General features: G+C 37.1%; 1 protein-coding gene across 1 annotated transcript in view; it reads right to left on the bottom strand.

Annotated features, from left to right (window-relative positions):
* CLSTN2 (calsyntenin 2) overlaps positions 1 to 14,746 on the bottom strand; it is a 197,679-nt gene extending 182,933 nt beyond the window's left edge. The window contains exon 1 of the mRNA XM_017825577.1: positions 14,628 to 14,746. The gene's annotated coding sequence lies outside the window, so the exon portion shown is untranslated. The remainder of the gene's footprint in view (positions 1 to 14,627) is intronic.
* Positions 14,747 to 22,246: the final 7,500 nt, after the last annotated feature.

Here is a 22,246-nt window from a genome sequence, read left to right as displayed (position 1 = left end):
TTAGTGAAACGCTGCAAGAGGTGAAGCCCTGGGAGAAGAGGCCACACAGAAACACAGCTCTCGGCTCCAACGGAGTTGCCAGTTGGGATGCAGAAGCTTTGCTGTCCTAAATACCGTATTCTAGTCCAAAACCACCTAAAAGCTGATGCTAAATTACTGTCATCCTTTCAGTTCTGGCATGCCTATTCATTATAGTGTTACAGTGCACTTGATTTCTGTGCCCTGGATTCCACATCAAATACGACGTTAGCTCTTCCTGCCTTCATTTATGGCTTTTTCCATTAGCACACCTGGAAGCTCTCCAAGGCAAGCATCAGTGAGGAGCTGAAGTCTCATCAGAAATATCCATTAATTCTGTCACATATACTAACAAATCAATCAAGTACCAATGCACCTTTCAAAAATTTTTTGAGCGGCTGGTTAAAAAGTGACCCACCTGACTCAAACTTTCCAACAAAACACTCTGGGCCTGACACACTGTGGTTATTATATCCACTGCTGCAGAATAACAGCTACTTAAATTTCTTCGTCATATAACAGAAATAAGTTAATTTTAAACGCCTGAATTAAATTTAAATTTAATTAATAATTCTAAATTAATGAGTTAAATTTAAATATAGTTTTCTTATGGAGATTAATTTCTATAATAGGTTGGTAATTGCTTTCATTTGTTAATCCAAGCTATTTTCCTGTTGTTTTAAAACTAATCTAAAAAGCAAGTAAGTTATAGTCCGTTATGATTTTTAAAAATTAAGGAACAAATCAGAAATTTAAAAATTCAACTCAAAAGGTAATGTATGTCTGTTTTGCCGTAGTTATCTTATCTTGCTAATTGGCACAGCAATAAACTGGAGTCACTTTCAAACAAGTAACTAATAGTTATCACTTAGAAGAGTTAGTTCTTTTTCTCTCAATCTTTGTATTATTTTCTAATCTTCACAGAAGAGACAATGCTATAAGTGAAGGAATTGTTCTGTGATGCAAATGTGTTTATCACATAAGTAGTGCTATACAAGTGTGTGTGTGTGTGTATATACAACAGGCATGTGCTGGTTAATTGTGTCCAAAAGATGCTATTACAGCACAGAAATTATAAAATCATGTGCATCCTAAATGTCTATAACACACCTACCTATATTTTACCTATTCGTGCCTTCATGGGTTTTCACTAAGAACAGAATGTCTCAAATTCAGGGTCATGGAAGGGCACGACAAACAAATCAATTTACAATCCATTAGACTGAAACAAGGTATTGGGAGTGTGGTGGGACCCAGAGGGGCTGGAAAGACAGCAAGAATCTGAGTGAGACCATGTAGCTATCCAAAGAAAAGGATCAGGGCATCAGGAAGATGACTGAAGCTGTTTAGAGAGTATTGGTTGGTGATTTCACATCATTTAAACACACCACTGTATCCTCCTAAATTAAACATGCCTGAGCCAATTAGCTGGGCAACTCTAATTTGCCATCATGGCAGGAGCAGATGATAATGAGGGCTCTGTAGAGCTTGTGAAGTGGCAGATCTTGAAATAGTGCAAAAGACTCAGCAAATGATATATTCAGTTTTCTAAAAAACTTCTGAACTCTTTTTTTTCTGATTGTCGTCCCCCTCGTGATGAAGGAGGCAACAAAGCAAAAACATTTTAAGTTGTCTCCACTGTCCTCTCTGCACTGCCTTTCAGTCTGAGAAACAGGAGTCATCCTGACATCAGAGAACGTGTAAAATAAAACAAAGACTTGGTCCATTTAATACAAAAGCATCAGGCTTCACTTTTAAATGAAAAGGTTGTTTCTGAATCACTGAACAAAATTCCTATGCACTAGTCCAGTGTCACTGGCAAAGAACCCAATCAGTGTTGATCCTAAGAGATTCTCCAGACAGCTGGAACAAGGTTAGGTATTTCTAATTGCGCCATTCTTTTTGCTTGGGACTGTGTTTTCAATTATAAATGTATTAGATTTGATACTCCTAGCCAGCATGCAGATTCATATCCTTTGGAACTATTACAGTGTAATTTTTTAACCAGTAATCCAGAGCAACGGGCACTTAGATGACATCTGGGTGTCACTGCGGCAGGACACCTTTCAAAAGAAAGTTTTATACTATTTAACATGGGACAAAGAACATGCCAAACTGGCCAAAGGGATATTCCATACTGTATGTGTATAAACCAGGAGGAAAGATGGCCAGGGGCTGCAGCTCATGAACTAACATTGGTTATCACTTGGATATTCTAATTCTGTTATTATTTTCTTTCCTTTTCTGTTCCTTTAAACTGTCTTTAGCTCAACCCACGAATTCTCCATGTTTTCCCTGATTCTCTTCCCAGTCCCATTGGGGTGGGGGAGTGCAGGAAAAGCTGTGTGGTGTTTAGCTGCCTGCCAGGTGAAACCACAAGATCAATAGAACATAAAAGGTCAGAAGGGAGATTATGTCCAGTAAAAAGCCCATTATATCTCGTAATAAAATCTTTCCTGTAAAAAGCTATTTAAAATTAAGAGTAAATTAATATATTGCATTTAACATGAAACAAAGACAGATGTCCAACAGCATGACAAGTTTGAATCCCTACCAATCTCTTGCATAACCAAAATTTTCACACAATGCCAGTTAACCAGAAAATTAAGTCCCACTGATAGACAAATTCCCCAAATGATTCAATTCCGGATAATATAGGTTCTTCTTAAAGTAGTATTCAACTATTTATTTAAAGATTGCATTGAAAATATTTTAGCATGTTTAACCATTAATTTCATATCTCATAAGCTGCCATATTACTAAGAGGTCTGATATTGGTGTCTACTCATTTTTAATACACTCTAAAAACCATTGGGACAATGACAACTAAACGAGTACTTATATGCTGTCAAGGTTCACAAGAGACATGTGGCCTCTGATGACTGTTATGTGATTACAGTCAATCCAGAACTGCTGTCCAAGATAATTCACTCTGGGTCTGAATCCCTGCCAGGGTGTTCACTCAATACCATGTGGTCATTTTGCCCTAAGAGTGAACTGTACGAGTCACTCTGCTGTCAACTGTCTTCAATGTACTTTCTTCTGATTTTTATAGGGGGAACAAAACACATAAAGAACATTCATGGCTTAGCAGTCACGTAAAGTTAAACCACTGGTATTAAGGATTTTTATTCATAACTAATATTTTATAAGTCTCCATTTTTTTAGTGCATTGTACATAGCTGTACTAGTTGAGAGTGAAGAGAATAGTTTCTATAAAATATTAAGGATCATTTTCAGAAGTACTTTATTTTGAAATAAATAACTCCAATACAAAAGCAAGACTTACACTAAACAGCGAAGCTGAGAATAAAGATGCAGATAAAGAACACTGCTGACTTCAGCCAGGTCCCTGCTATGGAGATCCTGTTTCCTTTTCTTTATCAAGTGGCCTTGCAACCCTGACCCTAACCTCTGTAGCAATTTAATTTCTGAATGAAACACCCAAACATCATAAAATCACAGGACCAAGGAAAATCCAAGATTGGGGGACCCCAGAAGTTCTCTGGGCCAATGTCCTGCTCAAAGCAAAGGCATCTGTGAGCTCAGGTTACTCAAGGTTTTATCCAGCTGGGAAACCACTAAAGATGGATGGCTCAGTTTCTCCAAGCATCCTGGTCCAGTCTTTGTCTGTACTAGTGAAAAAGGTCTCCCTTATGTCCAGTCTGAATCCCTCTTCTTTCAAGTCCTATCTGTCTCTCCCCCTGGCTCCACTTCATCAATCCCCTCCTCGTAGGTGTGGTGAGGCTTCTGCTTTATTCCCTGCAAATTGTCTGTTCTCCAGGCTGAACAAGTCCAGTTCCTTCAGCTTCTCCTCATGGTCATGTGCTACAGACCCCTGACCAACCTCACTATGATGACTTCTATACAAAAACAAGCCCATTTATTCCTATGAATTAATATTTAAGTTTTGCTTTGCAATTTAGAGATAAATAGTGATCACTGTAGCCATGAGCTGACTTCCATTTTCTATTCCTTGGATTTCATGTGGTACAAAATTTGCAGAGTGCATTTACAGAAAATCTCTCATTCAGGAAGGGTGGAATAAACAGTCTACAAATAAACAAAGCCTCAAAATACAAAAAAATCAAAAGAGAAAAGCAAATCTCAGCTCAAGATCTAGTTAACTACTATATTTTACCTGCAAAGGCCAATAGATATATATATTTTATATAGCAAAATACCTAATAAGAGAATAATTTATTTTGGTTTTTAAACCAACTTGAAGTGTCTTTTATACAGACAGTAAATGTAAGATGCAACACCGTAAAAAAGAGAGGCAAATCATTTAGGAATAAAGGTAATGTACATCTCCCTGCCTGCCAAGCGTTTCAAACTGAAAGAGTAGGTTCAGATTAGGTATGAGGAAGAAATTCCTGACTGTGAGGGCGGTCAGGCACTGGCACAGGTTGCCCAGAGAAGCTGTGGATGCTCTGCCTCTGGAAGTGTTCAAGTCCAGGTTGGACAGGGCTTGGAGCAACCTGAGTGAGTGGAAGGTGTCCCTGCCCATGGCAGGGGATGGAATGAGATGACCTTTAAGGTCCCTTCCAACCCAAAGCATTCTGTAATTCTGTGATTCTCATACCCAGTGCAGCAAGAGTATATGTGACTGTGTAATAGCTGAAATAAGGATCCTGACAACCGAATATACCAGATACACTTGACTGTGTCTGGTGTTTCCACACGATGTAGCTATACCAAAGCAATCCAGCCTCTCTGGATTTTGCAGATATCTTAAAATGTAGGCAATTAATTTTTTTAAGTCCCTTGAAGCCTGCTTTAACAAAATTGCATGGAATGAAAGCCAAACAAAACCTAGATATTTTATTAGCCCTGTTGTTCTTAATATGTCTCCTCAGAAAACCCAGTCAATTTTTACAGCATTTCTCTCAGTTCTCCTTGCTGCCTCACTGTATCTCAGTGGGATCAGTACCATTCACAACATCCCTGTGACATTTCCCTACACATGTAACGTGATTAAGAAAATACTTGGTTCTTTACATTGTCTGTTATCATCATAAACGATTGGGTATTTTATTTCTTGATATTAAATCCATAATGGCCAAGAACAAACACAGATCTATTCAACAATAAGTACATCTAATTTGTTCCGCATTTTTAGTACAACACAGGACATATTTAATTTCTTCTTCGCAAAACAGAACCCCAAGACTAAACCCTCAAGAAATTATTTTTTAATTTTGAGAACCAACAACCTTAAACACTTCTCCACAATGCACCCTATCTCAGCAGTCTTCAACGTTTTTGTAAGAATACACTTCCCCACTCCACTATTTGCCAAGAGTTTCTCTTCCTGTCTCTGCTGTGCCTCAGGAATGCATCTGCCTGAGCAGCTGGGAGCTGTGACAGCCAGAGACAGAGCTGTGTAACCACACTGATGGGCATCTCTGGCACGACTGTTCACTCGGGTTCAACACCCACACTAATCCAATTGTTACACCTACTAAAAACACACTACACACCTATTTCACAAAAGATTATGGAACAGAAGACAGCAACAGCTGAGAGCAGCAAATCCTCCTTGTGCTTGGTGCTGCACTCAGAGACTGTTCAGGGCTCTGTGATCATTGAGATAAAAGCACTTACAAGATTTTTTTTTTTATACAATCTGAACACACAAGAAAAAGGACAGTGGAGGAAACCACAGATCAGGAAAACAAATTGGTTTGACCCATTTCACACAGCCAGAAACAGGACAATTGAGTAGAAAATCAATGACCTAAACCACCTGTCCAGAGTTTGAATTCTTTATATTCTCCTTCCCACTTTTACTTCATGAAAGTAGCATCACATACATTTTTAAGGCTGCCCTAGCAAGCAACGGGATCAACAGCACTTTGAGGCTATTGAGAGTATCTGTTCTAATCCAGAAAAATAACTTTTTTTTTCAGTTGGGAGTGAAAAACAGCAGGTTTAAAGGAAAGGGGAGTTTCTTAACTATTATTTCCACAAGAGAATCATTGGCCAATAAGCACAAGAAACTCTAAAAATTAAACAGTTATCTATTTAGGCCGTTCTTTTAAAATGTTTTTATTATTTAGAAACCATTACAGACAAGTGACATGTCCCTGCTCCTTACACTGACTCAAGTAGGTCCATTCTGAGGAATACATTTCAAAGCTTTTTGATTTTATTTTTAAAGCAAACTGGAATCCTGTGGTGCCAATTTTATTGCAGTAAACTTTTAAGTGGTGAAAATTTCAAGTTCATTTGTTACGTTACTAACACTTCATGGTATTATAATCTATTTTTTAACACTTCGTAGTATTGTAAATTATTTTTCTAAGTCTGTATAAATAATGCTTCATGCCTTTACAAGCAATCTATTATAATATTCATCATCATTCACCTAAGAACATGACAACACAGGAACACACACATAAAAGGAAACATTTATGTAAAGAGATAGACATCATTGAATTAATGGAGAGACCATGGAAGGGATGAAAGCACAAAGACAGATATTAGAGGGGAATTTGCATTATTTGACTCAGTTGTTTATTCCTTCCTTGAGCCCTCTCACTACTTCTTTCAGCCCTCCCTCTGAGAGACCTTTATGTTACTGTAGTACTGGAAGTAAAGATGGGCACAGCTAAGGAATTCTCAGGTTGACATACTTTTGAAAGCAAAAATGAACAGGTCAAGTTTACTGCTTCTTGGATATCAAATAATGAAGAGAATCAAACTACGCAAAATGAAAAATTGCACCAGGGGTATCATTCTTGAATGTTTCAACCCATTCCCTGTCCATCTTCATGCCTTGCAGTTATTCTCGCTGGCATGATTTTTAAAATAGTTTCATTTATACCAATAAATGTTTGAAAATGTTTATTCTACCTGAAATTGTAAAAACTGAGGCAGTTATGATATCCACTGCAAGTTTAATGATGAGCTCTAACTACAGAAGCTTTACATTTTTCACCTGCTCACACCTATTTGGTGAGCACTTATTTTAACATATGAGCCTGTTCAAACCTAAGGCAGCCCTCAATGTATCACTCAAACCAGAGTAAGAGAACTATTCCTCATCCTTTTTATCTCCAAACAGATATACTTCCTTTGCCGTCCTTCCTCTAACGTTCAGAATTTAAAGTCATCAAGGAAACTTCTCTGATTTTAGAGAACAGCTGAGAAGAGTAGATTCCTCGCTTAACTGCATAGCAAAAATAACATCTCAAAGCAAGTTACAGACCTAATTCACTCCAAAACATTGTTAAAATAGTGTCTCAACAAAATAAATTATTTTCTGCAGCTTTTAAAATGTTTTCCTGAAAATAAGCAGGTAACGAAGTTAGTTCATTGAAATAAATGACTTCAAATTTCCACTGCAGATTCAAGCACATTGTTTCACAGTGTACTTTTTAACTAAAAGCAATGGTACTCAGACAGAAAGGTTGCGTTATTTTCAAACAAAGAGTGTGAGACAAAATCTACATCCGTAGTCAGAGCAAAATAGCAGCTACCAATTTTTGGACCTATAGGCTTAGCAATTCCAGGACTTCCCGCTTAGGTTTATCTCTAGTATTCTGAACAGCCCAGAAGTTTATTAACTCACACTATTTTCCTGGTAACATAAGTTATAACTTGTTTTAACAAAACAGTGTTTTACTTAAATGCTTATTTAGTACAGTTCGTGCCAGATTCTGTCCCTGTCCTATTGTGCAAGTTTGCATATCCACAGTAAAATCCTGCCCTATTTTTCAAAAGATCACATCTTATTTATAAGGAAAATTACTCAAAACCAGTTCCAATTTATTTCAAATCAGTATTTTCCATAAATAGTCTTAAAGTCCAAGAGATTATCAGACTGGAATTAGGTGATTATGCTACTTCTTTCTTTCTAGCTTCAAGTAATTTAACATATTTAGGTGTAATAAAGTTTATCTCAGTGTTCCCATTCATTATTCATTTAACCTGCCAAAAGCAACTTCCATTCACTCTCCACGCATTTAGGTCTCATTTTCTTCCTAACCAATTACTCCTGCAATGACAGACCACTTAGCAGCTCCTAAAAGCTCCATTAGAACAGCCTGAATCCCCGAACCTTTAGTCTCCTTTGGAGACATTGATGTTGCCTACTATTATTTCACTACTGTAAAAGCGACCAAGAAAAATAATCAAACTTACATGAAACTTCAAGAACAAAAAATAACCAAACCCCAAATCCCTCATCTCTGAACTTCAGGGACAAACCAACAGAGGTCACTGTCCAAGTTATTGATTTTTTGGTGCATTCTAAATCTGAAACTTGAGTGTGTATCACTCTACTGGACAAGGAGCAGCACCCCCTAGACCAAAACCAGCATCTCTGGACCTGATTGTGATATTGCCAATCTTTTATTTTTCCTTAGGTTAGGATCACTATGAAGAGATTCTTTTTTGCTTTTGAAGGCTACATCCTTAACTAATTAAGCTACATTAATAAATGCAAACTTCAAAAATAGAAGTCAAAAAATTATTAAAAAAATTTTTAGAAAAAACTGCAATACTCCATGGCTTCACTTGAAGTTCAGATTTTTTGATCATGCATAGTTTTCACAGAGAAATATTTAACACCAATTAATTCTGGGCATCATAAACTGACAGCATGTTTTAAGTCTGGCTGGCAGTGAGTTTGAAATTATAATATGCAGAATCACAATTTTAAAATAATTTCTGTATCAAAATTATGTGCCAAATAGATAGCTTCTGTTATTAATGCCACTGCTTATCAGTGCAAATAAACAAATGGGAAGGCCAGACAGCTTCACAGTTTGAAGCAGAGAAATGGGATTTTGTTTTCAGCCCCTGGATGTAAGTGGACTGACAACTACTGGATTTGCTGTGGTGCAGCTGGGAATACACAGTCCTCTGAACTGCTAAAATAACAAAGATGATCTGAGAGAGCTTGTGGTTGCAGCTTGTGGTTTAGTGAATATTCTGACATCCTCCTAGGCTGGTTTTCCTGTCTCCTTATTCTTTATAGTGGTTTCAGCAGAGCCAAAATACAGCCAGAGACTGGGACTCCATCTGCAACTGCTTCTGAGACACAGATGATTTGTCTCTGTGGAGGCAGGAACATCTGACCTCGCTTAAAAAGACTATCTACAAATTTATCAAGAGCATAAAAGTAGCTTAAGACGTAGTGGACCCAACTCAGTGGTTGAATTATCCAGCTTAACCTTAACACATTGCACTCAAATGCAAGTCCGAAAATGGTGACACAGAGATGAGTTCAAGGTAAGAAAGAGCATCCATCACCTCATTGTTCTGAAAGTTTCCCCTTATTTCTGTGCTTCAGGTCTGTATCAGACAGCAGAAGCCCCCTCTCCCCGTACTGTTTAAGATGCTCACAGTGCTTTTAGAGAGAAATATAAAAAACTGCTTAGAGAAAAAAAAATGGGAATACTCTGCTCCTCTGCTCTGCCTAGCTATTGTGGATAGGACTAAAACCAACGGGCAAAAACTGCAGTACAGAAAGTTCGGACTAAACCTCCTGAAAATCAGTGAGCATGGTGAAGTGTGGAACAGATCGCCCAGGGAAGCTGTTGCATCTCTGTCACTACGAATCTTTAAGATTAGTACAGAAAACTATTTATCAGGAACGACACAGGAATAAAGGGTCCTGCCTTGGGCAGGAGGATGGACTGGAAGCATCCTGAAGTTTCTTTCAGATCTATTTTTGCACAACATTGCTGAGGAAATGTTGTTGCTCTTATTGAAATGCAGATAGCTGTCCTTTCCAAAAGCCTTCCATAATCTTGCAGCATTTTGTGAGGGCTCTTGCTATCACAGAAACAGAATGCTGTCAAATTGATTTAGTGGATCTCACCTTGTTTCCAGCCAAACCACCCCCTAAGCCTGAAAGTCAAATCCTTGAAGTGATTACCAGCCTCTTCACCAGAATGTGAGCTGACTGTTGTATGGCTGAGCCTGCAGGTTGCTGTAAGATTAATTGAAGTCACATTCCTTCTTTTGGGTGCATTTTATTATATGTTTTTCAAGAGAGATTCCTCTGATGGATTTCCCTATCTGAGATAATAAGCCCATACTGCAACTACACAATGCCTGCAATTTCTTCATGTTTTTTTGTGGAATTTTCTTTAGGTTTTGGGGGGGGGGGTGTTGACCAAGGAGGTTGGGAGGGGATGGGGAAATGTCTGTGATACCCTGCAAAAGGCTTCAGGCTACTGCAGTGAGTCTAATTTTTTTAAAGATCAGTTGTATGTCAACACCAGTGTGTGAAAATCCTTTCCAGGTCAGTACTTGAAAAATTGAAATATGGAAAAACTGTTATTCCTTCTTACACTTACAAGCTTACAATGGTACTTTTTCAAGTTTTCCTTCAAAACCAGGCGACTGAAAAACATACTTGCATGGAAAAGAGAAAGTGGATATGTTTATACCATGCTGATTTTTACATATACTTCAATTATTCACAATAAATTCATAAGATAAAGAGATACCAAAAACCATTTATTGCAATCTTGTGAAAGTCTTCATGTTCCAGTTATGAAATAGGCCTTAAGAAATGATCACATTTGACAGCCAGCATTTTCACAGGCACATTTAGTCCTGTTAGTCTCTCCTTAGTCCTTCCTGGAAACACAGCCCTTTTGAGAAGGTAACTGCATAGAAGATTCCTTTTTCTCCTGTCATCATCCTTGATGTTAAAAATTATACAGAGGTGGGAAAAAAAGTGCAGATTATAATAATTTTCTCCTGTGACCACTTGGGTTTGATGTGCACCATAATGTGTATCCTACTAGAAGGGGTTGACAGACTTACTTTAGTAGCCATGGTGATGAAAAAAACACAGGTATAGGGAAAAACGTTAAAGTTTCCATAAAAGAAAAAGAAAATACTGTTTGCAGTTTAGAGAAGGTCTATGCCACAAGTAACATTTAAATTAAAAAAATAGGAATAGGAAAACGGGTATGGAAAAAAACTGAAAGCACTAAGGGCAGATAAGAATCACTGGATAAAAAAATGTGTCTTAATAGCTCAGTTCTGCTGTTGTGCTGAATAACAAAGGGGTTATTTGGTGAAAGATTATTTGCTCAGGTGAAAAATATGAAATGCATAAACTACTTGTGCACCAGGGCAATCAACAGGGACAAGGTGGTCTGTGCAGTGCTCAAAGCATGCCTGGTAATACACAGTTTGGAGCTGGAAAACTAACACCACTTCCAGGCTGAACTTAGAGCCCATCCTGGTTCCTGTAAGCCAGAGCTGTACAGCAGAGCTGTGCTTTCCTGCCTGGAAAGGACAGTGCAATCCCACTATCTGCTAGTACCTGCTGTGGGTAGTGCACATCTTGTCTCCAGCCCTGGGGAGCACAGTGCCAGGCCATCTGCAGATATCCTCACTGTGGTTCCCAAAGCACAATGCAGATTATTTGGAGACAAAGCCTCAGTGAGACTCAGTCTCCAATGAGGCCCCTGAGCACTCATTTTGACATGCCAGACTTTCTGGCTTGAGATTACTGCTCCTCCTTGCTGGAGATCTCCTGCCTTGGCCATAAACATAAGGACTCCCTACCCTTCCTTCCACAAGTTAAGCACGGATCTGAAAGGACTACACCCTCACTAGAAAGATAAAAATATGGAATAAATAACTACAAATAATAGTAAACGTACAATCTAAATATGCATTTCACCTATCATGAATATATCTTCCAATGATGAACGCTGTAAATGTCCCTAAACCTGTCCCAGATGGAAGAGGAGCACTTAAAGGGAGTAAACTAAGAAAAATAGAGAGATCCACATAACATCTGTCCACATAACATCTAGGTATATATTCAGGTATCCCCCAGGAACATCAACCTTGTGGTTATCTTGATGTGCTTCCTGTTAGTTCCATTTTGTTTCTATAGAACTTAAGCACATGGGCAAAGTGAAAGGATATACAGCAGCTGGGTTGGGGTTTGGTTGGTTGGTTTGGGATTTGGGTTTTGTTTTGGTTTGTTGGAGGGACTCATTTGTTCAAGGAGATCTAAGTAGATATCTCAGCAGAAACCAAAACCTGCCCTGATATATTGTTGAATCTGGGCCTATTAAAAGAAACCAAAACAACAAAAATGCAAAATGTTTCTAAATACTATATTTCTTTTCTTCTGCAATATTTGGTCAAAATACTGAAAATATTAACAGAGTGATGGTAAAGGAACTGCTGGAGCTCTGATTCTATTACAATGGAAGACTGATATATTATACTGTACAAAAAGTTTTTCAACAGTTAAACAAAATATGGCCATAGAAGATATACCAGGTTACCTCACTATTAAATGTACAACTACTGAATATTGTTAATGTTGTAGCTGTATCTATTTCATCTTTCTCCTACTAAATACATTAGAGAAATTGAATTTCCCATAAAAACCTACAATAAAATTAATATTATGAAACCAAATAAAACTACATGATACTAAAGCAGAAATTAAAAGAGAAATAACAAATTCCTCCAACAATTTAAAAAGGCAAGAGTGTTTAAAAAGAAGCACATGTTTTTCCAAACATGTAGGGAATCCAGGTGCTTCAAGGGAATTAAGGGTTCAATCAGTACTTTATTATTGCAGATCACTAGGTCAAATGTACAATATTATCTGGAAATGAATCATTAATATCAGGGAATACACAGAAAGTATTTTCCCACCTAGACACTTCTTATATTATAAATAATTCAAATCAATAAACAAAGATAAATTAAAATACTGTCTAATGTAACTAAACGTAATCACATAAGCCAGTCTAAGTTCAGTACTTCAAAGGATGATTTTCTACATGAAAAGTAAATCACTACTTAATGAAAAACGTGTTGATTCTCCCAATGTAAAAAGTGAAGAAAATAATTAGGCTACCAAATTCCCAGTCAGCAGAGTTTGCAGTGTCAGTGAAAACAGCATGATTATCATTCCTTTAAGGATCCCAGGGGAATGCAAGCAAAAGAAGCAAAAGAACATCCTTAGTAATAGAAAAATTTAAAAAAAAATAAAATGAAAAGGGCATCTTTTCACTAGGAATCAATCTTCATTCCTAAATAGCTGAAGATTTCACAGATAGCTTTAGTTTAGCAAGGGTTTCATCTAAGTTTACATTATTGTTCAACACAAACATTTGGAAGAATGAATTGCACACGCATGTGGAAGTTACCAATATAACACAAAAGTGGTCTCAAATACAATACAGAATACTGCTTATCATTCAAAAATAACTTGGAAACAAGCATTTTTCCTCAGCTACAGAAAGTAATAACTAATTTAGGACACCTTATCCTGCACATCTTTGTATGAAGTGACCCTGCTTTGATTTTAATTAGCACCTCCCAGTTCAGGGCTGGCTGTTTGTGTTTGAATGGACACTGATTATGCCTCTATTAGCAAATAACTCTGTGCCACGGGAAGGGATCAGCAGACAAAAGGGTTTCATACCAAGGTTGCTATACCAATATGCACAAGCTGTTTGAGGCTTTTACCTCTGACTAAATAGAGCTCCCTCCACTGAACATCCCCAGTGGATGAGAAAGAAAAGGGTTCTGTGCAACAAAGAACCATGGGGCACTACGAGTCACAAACAAATCTTGATATTAAATTGCAGTTAAATATATAAAAAACATTTGTGAATCCCTCTTTGGCAGGGAATGGATTGATGCCAGTATGTGCTTTTGGGGAAAATATCTAATAACAGTTCTTTCAGGATGCTGTAAAATGCTGTTTGGGCCAAGCACTTGGACTTGCTGCTTACTGAGCATGACTGTACTCCATAAGAACAAGGATCCTTATCTTACTAGTCCCTTTCCTTATATGAGGGACACTTTTAGGCAATAGCATGTTTTTGACAACTGCATCTTTTGAGGATCTTCAAAACAGCTGTCAAGCCTCACTATTCTCCTTCTTCTTCAAAAAGAAGAAAATGGAACAGGGAATTTAAAAGAAAACTTACTTCACATGCAAAAGTACTCTATTCTGCTTAAGGAACTCATAATATGACAGAATAAGTGTCAGGAAAAATAGACTTAACACAGATGAAAACTTCCGTACGACACACATCTATCATGCAGCAACCTGAGCAAAAATCTTCAAAAACACCATTAAAATTTCTGTCCAAGCCTTGACAGTTATAAAGTACTCACACAGTAACACATGATTTGAGCAACTTTAAATATTTGTCACACAGTTTTTCCACAGCCAGGGAGAAGAATAAGAAGAGAGAAAGCAGGGGCTGTTGTTCCTGAACAAAATTAACTACGTATTGTTACTTTAAGCAACTATAATGGCTCATTTCTATAATGGGAAATTCCAATTTAATTACAGAAATATTGTGTTTTATTGAAAAAATGTGTCGATAGTGGAAGCCTGCTGTATTATGCTGTTAATAATCTCTTTTGTCTTGAAACAAATGAGCAGACACATCCATTGTAAGAGACACCTCATTTCAGGGTCTGTGGGCCAATGGTCAGGTCCTGAGTACTCAGACACAGCCTTTACACATCCTTCACAAGTCCTTCAAATTACATCATCTCTGCACTGCAAATCCCATCCTTAAAATGCTAATAAATTCACACTACAATCCATAAGCTCAAGTGCTGCTGCCAGTGTATATTCCTACCTGCAAAGGGAACAGGTGCATCTTTGTCCAAAGCAACAAGGGGAGGATCCAAAATTACAGTGTCATTGTTCTCAGTTATGATTCCGTGGTAAGATGTCTCAATCCAGGGTTTGTGTTTGTTCACTGCAAGAGAAAAAACACGCCTAATTAATTTGGTTTGTGTTTTACATGCATTTAGCTCATTTTATTTTTAAAGAGAAATTATTTAACACATGCCCAATATCAATGTTATCACTCAAAAGCCACTAAAAAAAGCCCAAAGTACTTCATAAACATTCAAATATCAAAACAAAGTGATGTGTATTGTACTGTAATTCACTGACAAGAAAAACACAGACATCCCTCCAATTAAGACACCAAAAGCAAAACACAATTTTCAAAGTATTTTTAATGTGTTCTCAATTGTCAGACATAATTAGGGGCAGACACTTTTGAAGGAATTGCTTTCAGTTGCAAAGCTCTGATGCAAGAGAAAGGACAACCAGAGAAACACAACAAGTCACAAAGCCAAGAGAAGGGCAAGTGGGAACATTTCACTCTTGATCAACTTATCACTTTATTTTTGGAAAAATATCTAAAATTACTTTTGTGTTCTGTACATCATAGACAAAAAATAAACTTCTACATTTAAATCACTTTTATCAAAGCCTCCACCTTTTTCATTTATGAAAACCAGCTTTACTTATGCTTAAATGGGATCTCAAGTTTTTCTAGAAAAATATGTCCTTTAAATTCAGCTCTTGAACATTTGGATATATCTGGTCTTGACATACACAGGAAGATCACACAAAAAGACACTTTAAGGAGAGGATACCCCACTTATCATCATATTGTCTTATTCCTGAACCTCTTCCATGTTCATCCCTCTCACCATCCATCTAATACTTTTTGGGAAGTATAAAGATACAAAATAAAAAGGAAGGGGAAAATGTAAGAGGCTTAGCTTTGCTATGCTTATAAAGAGCATTTTCTTCTTGCAGCCACAGTCTGAGCTCTTTGGAGCTCCTACATAAGTAACACAACGGTGATAGTTAAACAAATAGCAATTTGAAGGATGTTCTCCCCCAGGCAGGAGGGAGCACTGCACTAAGGAATATCTACAACATTGACATCAAACTCAGCTGTAAAGTAACTTTTGTACCTATTATTTAGTTGTGTGTACCAAATGCTGAAGAAAACATCTGGCGAGTTAACAGAATTCACCTCAAAGACAGAGAGCTGACACTTAAAGAGAAAAAAATTGAATCAGAAGGGATTATTTAAAATAACCCCGTTACGAAACCAAACAAAATCCACCCACACAACCCTAAACTCTTTCCTGCCCTGTCTTCTGTAAAACCCCAGATATCAAGTTTTTTTCCACAGTTTCTTCCTTGTGAAGAAAGTAGCAAAATCCACTATGATAACAGAGGGGGCTCTGGCCTCAGGCACAGAGCTGGGCAATTAACAAATTATTATGTATACTGGATAGCTGGCAAAAGCCAACAAATGCATTTATGGCAAACTGAAGTTCATTCTCTTTCTTTCTTTCTTGCTGCTTTGTTTAATCCTTAGGACATGGTGGACAATATTTTATATTCTAGCACTAATATGGCAACTTTGAGTTCATTTCTATGTTGCAATGTATCTTCTTTCAGAAGAAAGCACACTTAGCTTCACAGTGGCTGGTTTTGCCCATTTTTGCAATAACTAAGCAGCAGGAAGATTAAACTGGGGACGTGCCAGGGAAAGGTGAAATGGAAAACAGGGGTCTCAAATCTCTTCATCTTGTAATGACTGTACAGCCAGAGGAGAGATTGGTGAGTTTATGTAATAGATGAAGGCCAAAAGTCTTGATGGTGTTGAAATATGAGAAGTGATGGATGCAATTTCAGAGCTTTGTATGGCATTTGGGATTCCAGTTTGCAGGGCAGTTGAAATATTCTGCATTTGTTATCTGAATACGTGAATCGCCTGAACATCCAGCCACAGAAACGTGCTGCACTGAGGCTCTGCTGTGGCTCAAAGGCTTAGACTGACATGTACTGGACAGAGCTAGAGGGGATCTCTTGATGGAAGACAGACACAATTTAATAATAATGAAATAGTAAATAGGGATTGGCAAGAAAATGGAGCCCCTACTGGAAATAAAAGTTCAAGAACTTTAATGCTTTTCATTCCTCCTAATTCTGTTAATTGTCTGAGCTCTCACCAAAAAAGACCCAAACAAAACAAACACCAAAAAAAACCCCAAAAAAGCCAAAACAAACAAACAAACAAACAAAACCAACCACAGCCACAAAACAAAACAAAAAATCAAAACCCAACCAACCAAAAAAAAAATCCTCCTCTGGATTCTACAGAATTGTTTTATCGGCATTTTGGCTTAAGAAACAGTCTCAGGACACAGTGACTGCAATTCTACTGGCCTTATGTTTTTTCAATTAGTGTCCAATGAGCAATAATGAGTCAAATGAGTGACAGCAACACAATTTCTTAAATCACGTTGGGGTAGGAAGAAAAGAAAGTACATTACAAACATATTCTACAACTTACACCTAGACCTTAGACGATGGTATTAAGAAGAAAAGAACAATAAAACAAAAGCAAAATACAATAAAATGTCAAACTATTTGCAAGCTTTATCAAATACATCTCCAAAAAAAAAATTATGACTATACAAGTTTCAAGTAACCTGTGATGTGGAAATTTTACAAATAATGGAAATCATCCACAGTCTTTGGGAGAGCAAAACAATTCTTTTGCATCAGATGATCTGTAAATCTGAAATATTTTCACATCACTAAAATTACTGATCCTTTACGCTGTTTTGGGTACTTGTTTTAAAATAAGAAATCTATAACACTGAGATTACTTGCTGGTGTTCTGGTTCAGGGGGTTGTTCATAGTTTCTCTGCTAAAGGTTGGTAAAATGTTAACAGAGAAACTGCATAAACCACTATATAGACTCCCATTAGATATTACACTGTAAAAGAAAAACTTTCAAACGTGACATGATCAATGAATACTTTAAGTTTCTTACTCCAAGACAAAAGGGCAACTCCAAAACGTGTGACTGGTTTAAATCAGTGTTTATCCACAGGTTAACACACCTCTCAAAGCTCTGATATTTTCCTGTCCCTATTCAGCAGCTTCAAAATAAACAGAACTTTAAATATTCAATCAGAAGTGTTTTGTCCTGTCTCTTCTGAGCTACTGATTGTACTTCAAGATATTTGAGTCAGATTTTAGGTCAGGTTTCCAAAGCCACAGTAATGCCACACTGCATTTACTTGAAAACCAGAACAAGAAAGTTTTCCCATGCTATTTATTTCAGGCTATATGAAACTGTATGTTGAAATAAAAAAGAAAAATAAATTTCACATCATTTAAGAAGTTATCTAATTCCAGTTATATCCAGCATTTATTAGAGTCTCTTAAAGATCAACATGTACCTTTTTGAAATTTTTGTAAACTTTTCAAGAAGATGGGAACTCTGTTTTATCTTTAAAATGGAAAAGGCATGAATGGTTAAAAAATATTTTAATGCTTCTCAATAATGCTTACAACAACATTCTATAAAATAAAGTTAGGGGTCTTTTTGAGAAAGATGATGGAAGAAATCTATATACAGATTTATGTGAAGTTTCAGGTACCAAGAAAGCAGAGCACTACACAGCAAGCTAAGCTCAAAAGAACAAATAAACTGCATAATCAGCAGATAAGACTTATAAAAAAAAATTCTTTTCCCTCTTAAGGTATATTAAGTTGTAGCACACTTATACTAACTCCAAAACTAAAAAAAAAAAAAAAAAATAAAAAAATATATATATATTTTATCTTTTTTACCAAAGATCTTTTCTAGAAGCATTTATTTTTTACCTTTTCCTTGCATTCTTCTAGCTCGGTGAAAGCTGAAATCACTACAAGGCTTTCATGAATTCAAACACATATTTAGTTAAGACATACAGATGAAATATACCCATGCTGTAAGTTGTTTTTCTTTTTTAAACTTGCCTCCCTTCGTGTAATTTATTAGTCATTCATATAAAACCATAATATAAATAATTTATAGCATCTAGGATAAGGTAATTAATCTTCTTCCTTTATTACAGTTAGAGGTCAATTCATTAAAATTCATATGCACCATTTACACTGTATTTTCCTACTCTGTCCCACCAAAGCTTGTGGCTACAAGCCTTTGGATGTAATTAAACCATAGTGCTAGAAAACTGCCTCTCTGTGTTCCATCTGCAAGTGCACTTGGCACATAAAACAACAGAGTAGAAAATGGCAAAAGAAAAACCAACTCATTTTGTAGAGTCTGCAGGAAATCTCATGCCCTCCGGAACGTTGTCTTGGAAGTCAGTTTAAGGACAGGCTCAAAAATTAAGCAAAATGATTACAGAGAAAGGCCAGATGTTTAGAACCCCAAAAATACGCTGAACTACATCCTACTCTGGTGCATTTTCTCCATCCTCTGCACAGTGCCCTGGGTTTTACCCCTTCCCTGTGTCATGCTCAAAACCCATCCTGTGACTTGAAAAACATCCAACTCCTGACACCAAACTCTCCCCCAGTTGTGATTGCACCGAGTATCTCACGTGCCCCGAGCGGCCCATGGGAAGCTCTGCAGCAGAAACGGAACAAAAATCACACACTAGACACTGAAACATCAGCAGTAGGAAAAAAAAAATCATCAGCCCCCTCCCATCCTAAGCCCTTTGGCAATTCAGCAACAAGGCCTTTACCCAGAGCATGGCTCTGGGTGCACTAACTCTGTGCTGCAATGCCTGTGCCCTGCCTTATGAGCCTGCAAGACATGCACAGAGCTTTCTGAAGGCAATCATACTCTGTACATTAAATCTTCCAGGTCTCAATGCCTGTGAACAACAAAGCTGCAATTCGTCAGTGCACAAGCATTATTATAACAGGATTACAATATAGGCAACATGTATGAGGACATCATCTCATGAGGACAGACATCATCTTTTCTCTAACCCAAGACAGACACTCGTTTGGGGCAGGGAAGGGGGGAGTGGGTGGAAAGCAGCACGTGTGCAAAGGATACAGTACAATGGTGTTTGCAAATTTCAGATGGTTTCTGACTGAAATTGCTCAGAAAATGTCACTGATCCAAAAATAACCCATTAAAGAATTATGAAAGGGAAAAAAATAAATTGTGTATTAGAAGCTTTAACTCCAGACACTAGGGCAGATTCAAAATGGTCCAGTTGATTTAACTGCTGATTTCTAAACTCCAGGGAGCTAAAACCCGAGGTAGCAAATTATGAGGGTTAAGAATTGCTTTATGAATGCAAATGTTTTCTTTCCTTTTTTTTCCAGTATAGCACTTTTCTTAGCACACACTTCAGCTCCAAGTCTTTTCATCTGCTAACTTCAGTGATCTTCAGCTCAGCCTGCTGGAATCCTGTCTAAGTGTCAAAGGCCTTCCCCTCAAAAAAACAGCCAAATTGAGGATACTCAGGAAGCCTTTTAAACATGTGCAGAAAATCCCATTAACTTCAGTAAAATACAAAAGTCTGAACTTCATGCCTTGTGCAGTCTGCACTACAAGCAGCAAGCCCTTATCTTGTACAGCAAAGAAAGAAAGTTATTCTAGTGCCCTACTAGGAGGCTACTGCATAACAAATATCCCAATGAAGCAGATGACATCCTGACAGCTGCAATGCAGTCCACTCCTCCTTTGGGGTGATACTTTGCTGGGTAAATGCCACAGTAAGACTTGTGGGGTCAGCAATAGCCAGAGCTCTAGCTCATTTTTCAGGTATTTCATAGAAAATGGCTACTAAAAATAGAATTTGTCCATTGTTAAAATCCTCTGACCTGTTCTCTGGACAGTTTTAACAGCCCTGAGCTTTGGATCAAGAAGGAGAAACTTTAAAGGGAAGAGGGTGAGGTCAGATGATGATTTTTGTCTCACCAACGTGGTCTGTGTCATGTTCATTTTTAGACATCCAAGCCAGAAGTTTTGGACACTCATACCCTTAACAGAAATTTCCTGGAGTCTCCAGTGACTCTCGTTTCTGATAACTGAAATACTTCAAAGATTATGTTTTCACTAAGCAAGTCCTCTTCACATAGTTCATAAATGTGACTGTATAGTGCACATGCAACTTTATAACATAATAGACCTTAATTCCTCCAAGACATGTCTTGAGACAGAAACATGGATTTCCTGAATTACCAACTCCAGAATGGGCCAGGGATAGAAACTGAAGATAGCAGCCAAATCTAAAATCTCATAAAGTAGCAGCTAAGAACAAAAATGTTCAGAAGATGGGCAGATTTGGGGGCTTAGATCACTAAAGAAATGAGGATTAGGAGCTTGATAAAGAATATAAGACTTCCTCTGGAAGGCAGAGAAAACAAGGACATGGATAAATGCATTTTTTGAGGAAAAAGAAACCAAGACGTGGAAACTGAAAATGGTTGAGAAGTAGAAGTACATAAATATTTGCATTTTATAGGATTAAGTCTTTCTCAGCTTTAGGAAAAAAGGCAACATTGGGTAGCTCTATCAGCAGAACATGGAATACTATGTTTCCCTATATACAAAAGAAAATGAAAACTTGCCAGGAACTTTCACATATAAAACACATTTTACATGCTTTGGCAAAGAAAAATTGTAAAGAAGAAATTTATTCTTCTGTAGCTTAATGCTTATTTCTCCATGTGATGTCATTGCTTGAAACTACTGAATTACCAGTAGTTATGTTCTGGCTTTATTTTTAGATAGATAACTTTAAGTCATAATGCTTTATGTGCTTTTACATAAAATAATAATGTGAAATTCCTGTCCCAATTAAGGCAATGTGATTTTTGACACTAAGTTCAGTTAAAGTTGAATTTGTATGATTTATGAAATGTGATTATGAGATGTGAACTCTTTGGAGAACATTTCAACTAAGGAATACATTATGAGCAGTGCATCTCAGCAACATTAAATTACTCAGTGGAGATCCTACAGATAACTTGGCATTGATTTGAACAAGCTGCACAACAAAACCTGTTTTGCATGAAATATACTGCACAAAACAGTCTTCTGGCATAAGCACATTTTCTGGCCCCCAAGAGAAGGTCTTTCAATAATGACAATCCCATGAAAATCTGCTCCTATATTAAAAAAAAGGGGGAAATTTGAAGTGGAAGGCTCCTTTGTTAGTAGGTCATTCTTATTACAAGCTAATTTGACCAAAAGCATCAAGTGCCTTGTCTAATGGACTTGATAATATTAGTAATTAGTCACCTGTTGGCTATTTCTAAGTAAAATGACACACACTGCATGTATTCTGATATGTTTAGATGTTCATGTATCTATAAATATGCTTGATTCTCTTGCAAATTTTTTGTTGTTTTTAGTTTTGAGTGGATTAATATTAAATTAATATTTATTAATAACCAAATTAATATTAAACATTCAACAAGAACTTAGTAAATGCTTTGGTCAGTCCAAACCTGTGTTCTTCAGAGAAAACAGCCTAGCTACGAATTTTGTAAAACTCTACTCACAATATGGACATGTAAACCTTCTGACCCTTCCTGATAAGCACATTTTGAATTTTCATATGCATACAGGAATTAGCCTCATCATCACCTTTTAGGTAGTGGACCACATA

The sequence above is a fragment of the Lepidothrix coronata genome, unplaced genomic scaffold (genome assembly GCF_001604755.1).
Source record: "Lepidothrix coronata isolate B3197 unplaced genomic scaffold, Lepidothrix_coronata-1.0 Scaffold120, whole genome shotgun sequence".
NCBI lineage: Eukaryota > Metazoa > Chordata > Aves > Passeriformes > Pipridae > Lepidothrix > Lepidothrix coronata.
This window is presented reverse-complemented; position numbering and strand designations above follow the sequence as displayed.